This window comes from Procambarus clarkii, chromosome 90 (genome assembly GCF_040958095.1).
Source record: "Procambarus clarkii isolate CNS0578487 chromosome 90, FALCON_Pclarkii_2.0, whole genome shotgun sequence".
Classification (NCBI taxonomy): domain Eukaryota; kingdom Metazoa; phylum Arthropoda; class Malacostraca; order Decapoda; family Cambaridae; genus Procambarus; species Procambarus clarkii.
In genome coordinates, this window is record NC_091239.1 from 4,235,146 (window position 1) to 4,241,854 (window position 6,709).

Below are 6,709 nucleotides of genomic sequence, written 5' to 3' on the forward strand. Positions count from 1 at the left end.
TTGCATATATCGACGTTTCAGCCGGAATAGAGCTGTTTTCGTGTACATCTTCCATCGGTAATATAAACTAAAAATCAGGAACATTTTAGTTAATTCTAATGAAAACACATTGTTTTTTTTATCATTTGTATTGGAAACAACATTGTCATGTTTTTTCTTGGATCTAAATAATACGAAACCTCGCTCAATGATTTGAAGTTAAAATCCTCAAATATGGTAAAATAGTAACTTTTTCACGTTAATTATGTAGTTTGATATTACGTAAATATATTCATTTTTACCAATATTTCGATACTATTTCATGTAGTATTACGATATGTGATTTGGCCTTCAAATCTCAGAATTTCGCATAATATTGCATTTTAAGCAAGTTTTCTTGCATTTTGTTTCGTACGAAAAATCATCGAATTTAGCAATATTTTGACTTTTATCATCCCCTTTTCCTTTATGTGATTTAAACAAAATATCATCGAATTAGGCAATATTTTGCCGTTTTCCACGTTTTTGTGAATTTTCAGTCTATGGGTATTAATTCATATCTATACGATAAAAATGATGCAAACAAATAATTGCTTAGATAATAACCTTAAATACTTCATTTTCAATCATCTATTTGTTTCTCGTTAAAATACTGAGAAAGATATTGAAAAGGGGAGAAGTTCGGTTTTTATTGCATATATCGACGTTTCAGCCGGATTAGAGCGGTTTTACGTGTACATCTTCCCTCGGTAATATAAACGGAAAATCAAGAACATTATAGTTAATTCTAATGAAAGCACATTGTTTTTTATCATTTGTGTTGGAAACAACATTGTCATATGTCTTTTCTTGGATCTAAATAATACGAAACCTCGCTCAATGATTTGAAGTTAAAATCCTCAAATATGGTAAAATAGTGACTTTTTCACGTTAATCATGTAGTTTGATATTACGTAAATATATTCATTTTTACCAATATTTCGATACTATTTCATGTAGTATTACGATATGTGATTTGGCCTTCAAATCTCAGAATTTCGCATAATATTGCATTTTAAGCAAGTTTTCTTGCATTTTGTTTCGTACGAAAAATCATCGAATTTAGCAATATTTTGACGTTTATTATCCCATTTTCCTCTATGTGATTTAAACAAAATATCATCGAATTAGGCAATATTTTGCCGTTTTCCACGTTTTTGTGAATTTTCAGTCTATGGGTATTAATTCATTATATATACGATAAAAATGATGCAAACACATAATTGATTAGATAATAACCTTAAATACTTCATTTTCAATCAACTATTTCTTTCTCGTTAAAATACTGAGTATGATATTGAAAAGGGGAGAAGTTCTGTTTTTATTGCATATATCGACGTTTCAGCCGGAATAGAGCGGTTTTCGTATACATCTTCCATCGGTAATATAAACTAAAAATCAGGAACATTTTAGTTAATTCTAATGAAAACTCATTGATTTTTATCATTTGTATTGGAAACAACATTGTCATATGTCTTTTCTTGGATCTAAATAATACGAAACCTCGCTCAATGATTTGAAGTTAAAATCCTCAAATATGGTAAAATAGTGACTTTTTCACGTTAATCATGTAGTTTGATGTTACGTAAATATATTCATTTTTACCAATATTTCGATACTATTTCATGTAGTATTACGATATGTGATTTGGCCTTGAAATCTCAGAATTTCGCATAATATTGAATTTTAAGCAAGTTTTCTTGCATTTTTTTTCGTACGAAAAATCATCGAATTTAGCAATATTTTGACGTTTATCATCCCCTTTTCCTTTATGTGATTTAAACAAAATATCATCGAATTATGCAATATTTTGCCGTTTTTCCACGTTTTTGTGAATTTTCAGTATATGGGTATTATTTCATTATATATACGATAAAAATGATGCAAACACATAATTGATTAGATAATAACCTTAAATACTTCATTTTCAATCATTTATTTGTTTCTCGTTAAAATACTGAGTAAGATATTGAAAGGGGGAGAAGTTCGGTTTTTATTGCATATATCGACGTTTCAGCCGGATTAGAGCGGTTTTACGTGTACATCTTCCCTCGGTAATATAAACGGAAAATCAAGAACATTATAGTTAATTCTAATGAAAGCACATTGTTTTTTATCATTTGTGTTGGAAACAACATTGTCATATGTCTTTTCTTGGATCTAAATAATACGAAACCTCGCTCAATGATTTGAAGTTAAAATCCTCAAATATGGTAAAATAGTGACTTTTTCACGTTAATCATGTAGTTTGATATTACGTAAATATATTCATTTTTACCAATATTTCGATACTATTTCATGTAGTATTACGATATGTGATTTGGCCTTCAAATCTCAGAATTTCGCATAATATTGCATTTTAAGCAAGTTTTCTTGCATTTTGTTTCGTACGAAAAATCATCGAATTTAGCAATATTTTGACGTCTATTATCCCATTTTCCTCTATGTGATTTAAACAAAATATCATCGAATTAGGCAATATTTTGCCGTTTTCCACGTTTTTGTGAATTTTCAGTCTATGGGTATTAATTCATTATATATACGATAAAAATGATGCAAACACATAATTGATTAGATAATAACCTTAAATACTTCATTTTCAATCAACTATTTCTTTCTCGTTAAAATACTGAGTAAGATATTGAAAGGGGGAGAAGTTCTGATTTTATTGCATATATCGACGTTTCAGCCGGAATAGAGCTGTTTTCGTGTACATCTTCCATCGGTAATATAAACTAAAAATCAGGAACATTTTAGTTAATTCTAATGAAAACACATTGTTTTTTTTATCATTTGTATTGGAAACAACATTGTCATGTTTTTTCTTGGATCTAAATAATACGAAACCTCGCTCAATGATTTGAAGTTAAAATCCTCAAATATGGTAAAATAGTAACTTTTTCACGTTAATTATGTAGTTTGATATTACGTAAATATATTCATTTTTACCAATATTTCGATACTATTTCATGTAGTATTACGATATGTGATTTGGCCTTCAAATCTCAGAATTTCGCATAATATTGCATTTTAAGCAAGTTTTCTTGCATTTTGTTTCGTACGAAAAATCATCGAATTTAGCAATATTTTGACTTTTATCATCCCCTTTTCCTTTATGTGATTTAAACAAAATATCATCGAATTAGGCAATATTTTGCCGTTTTCCACGTTTTTGTGAATTTTCAGTCTATGGGTATTAATTCATATCTATACGATAAAAATGATGCAAACAAATAATTGCTTAGATAATAACCTTAAATACTTCATTTTCAATCATCTATTTGTTTCTCGTTAAAATACTGAGAAAGATATTGAAAAGGGGAGAAGTTCGGTTTTTATTGCATATATCGACGTTTCAGCCGGATTAGAGCGGTTTTACGTGTACAACTTCCCTCGGTAATATAAACGGAAAATCAAGAACATTTTAGTTAATTCTAATGAAAACACATTGTTTTTTTATCATTTGTGTTGGAAACAACATTGTCATATGTCTTTTCTTGGATCTAAATAATACGAAACCTCGCTCAATGATTTGAAGTTAAAATCCTCAAAAATGGTAAAATAGTGACTTTTTCACGTTAATCATGTAGTTTGATATTACGTAAATATATTCATTTTTACCAATATTTCGATACTATTTCATGTAGTATTACGATATGTGATTTGGCCTTCAAATCTCAGAATTTCGCATAATATTGCATTTTAAGCAAGTTTTCTTGCATTTTTTTTCGTACGAAAAATCATCGAATTTAGCAATATTTTGACGTTTATCATCCCCTTTTCCTTTATGTGATTTAAAAAAAATATCATCGAATTAGGCAATATTTTGCCGTTTTCCACGTTTTTGTGAATTTTCAGTTTATGGGTATTAATTCATTATATATACGATAAAAATGATGCAAACACATAATTGATTAGATAATAACCTTAAATACTTCATTTTCAATCATCTATTTGTTTCTCGTTAAAATACTGAGTAAGATATTGAAAAGGGGAGAAGTTCGGTTTTTATTGCATATATCGACGTTTCAGCCAGAATAGAGCGGTTTTCGTATACATCTTCCATCGGTAATATAAACGCAAAATCAGTAATATTTTTGTTAATTCTAATGAAAACACATTGTTTTTTATCATTTGCATTGGAAACAACATTGTCATATGTCTTTTCTTGGATCTAAATAATACGAAACCTTGCTGTATGATCTGAAGTTAAAATCCTCAAATATGGTTAAATAGTGACTTTTTTCACGTTTTTCATGTAGTTTGATATTACGTAAATATATTCATTTTTACCAATATTTCGATACTATTTCATGTAGTATCACGATATGTGATTTAGCCTTCAAATCTCAGAATTTCGCATAATATTGCATTTACAGCAGGTTTTCTTGTATTTTGTTTCGTACGAAAAATCATCGAATTTAGCAATATTTTGACGTTTATCATCCCCTTTTCCTTCATGTGATTTAAACAAAATATCATCGAATTAAGCAATATTTTGCCGTTTTTCCACGTTTTTGTGAATTTTCAGTTTTTGGGTATTAATTCATTATATATACGATAAAAATGATGCAAACACATAATTGATTAGATAATAACCTTAAATACTACATTTTCAATCAACTATTTCTTTCTCGTTAAAATACTGAGTAAGATATTGAAAAGGGGAGAAGTTCTGTTTTTATTGCATATATCGACGTTTCAGCCGGAATAGAGCGGTTTTCGTATACATCTTCCATCAGTAATATAAACGGAAAATCAGTAACATTTTAGTTAATTCTAATGAAGACACATTGATTTTTATCATTTGCATTGGAAACAACATTGTCATATGTCTTTTCTTGGATCTAAATAATACGAAACCTTGCTGTATGATCTGAAGTTAAAATCCTCAAATTTGGTTAAATAGTGAATTTTTTAACGTTTTTCGTGTAGTTTGATATTACGTAAATATATTCATTTTTACCAATATTTCGATACTATTTCATGTAGTATCACGATATGTGATTTAGCCTTCAAATCTCAGAATTTCGCATAATATTGCATTTACAGCAAGTTTTCTTGTATTTTGTTTCGTTCGAAAAATCATCGAATTTAGCAATATTTTGACGTTAATCATCCCCTTTTCCTTTATGTGATTTAAACAAAATATTATCGAATTAGGCAATATTTTGCCGTTTTCCACGTTTTTGTGAATTTTCAGTCTATGGGTAATTCATATATATACGATAAAAATGATGCAAACACATAATTGATTAGATAATAACCTTAAATACTTCATTTTCAATCATCTATTTGTTTCTCGTTAAAATACTGAGTAAGATATTGAAAAGGGGGAGAAGTTCGGTTTTTATTGCATATATCGACGTTTCAGCCGGATTAGAGCGGTTTACGTGTACATCTTCCCTTGGTATTATAAACGGAAAATCAAAAACATTTTAGTAAATTCTAATGAAAACACATTGCTTTTTATCATTTGTATTGGAAACAACATTGTCAGATGTCTTTTCTTGGATCTAAATAATACGAAACCTCGCTCTATGATTTGAAGGTAAAATCCTCAAATATGGTAAAATAGTGACTTTTTCACGTTAATCCTGTAGTTTGATATTACGCAAATATATTCATTTTCACCAATATTTCGATACTATTTCATGTAGTATCACGATATTTGATTTGGCCTTCGAACTTTAGAATTTCGCATAATATTGCATTTTAAGCGTGTTTTCTTGCATTTTGTTTCGTACGAAAAATCATCGAATTTAGCAATATTTTGACGTTTATCATCCCCTTTTCCTTTATGTGATTTAAACAAAATATCATCGAATTAGGCAATATTTTGCCGTTTTTCCACGTTTTTGTGAATTTTCAGTTTATGGGTATTAATTCATTATATATACGATAAAAATAATGCAAACACATAATTGATTAGATAATAACCTTAAATACTTCATTTTCAATCATCTATTTCTTTGTCGTTAAAATACTGAGTAAGATATTGAAAGGAGGAGGAGTTTTGATTTTATTGCATATATCGACGTTTCAGCCGGAATAGAGCGGTTTTCGTGTACATCTTCCATCGGTAATATAAACTAAAAATCAGGAACATTTTAGTTAATTCAAATGAAAACACATTGTTTTTTTATCATTTGTATTGGGAACAACATTGTCATATCTCTTTTCTTGGATCCAAATAATACGAAACCTCGCTGTATGATTTGAAGTTAAAATCCTCAAATATGGTTAAATAGTGACTTTTTTTACGTTTTTCATGTAGTTTGATATTACGTAAATATATTCATTTTTACCAATATTTCGATACTATTTCATGTAGTATCACGATATGTGATTTGGCCTTGAAATCTCAGAATTTCGCATAATATTGTATTTTAAGCAAGTTTTCTTGCATTTTGTTTCGTACGAAAAATCATCGAATACAGCAATATTTTGACGTTTATCATCTCCTTTTCCTTCATGTGATTTAAACAAAATATCATCGAATTAGGCAATATTTTGCCGTTTTCCACGTTTTTGTGAATTTTCAGTCCATGGGTTTTAATTCATATATATACGATAAAAATTATGCAAACACATAATTGATTAGATAATAACCTTAAATACTTCATTTTCAATCAACTATTTCTTTCTCGCTAAAATACTGAGTAAGATATTGAAAGGCGGAGAAGTTCTG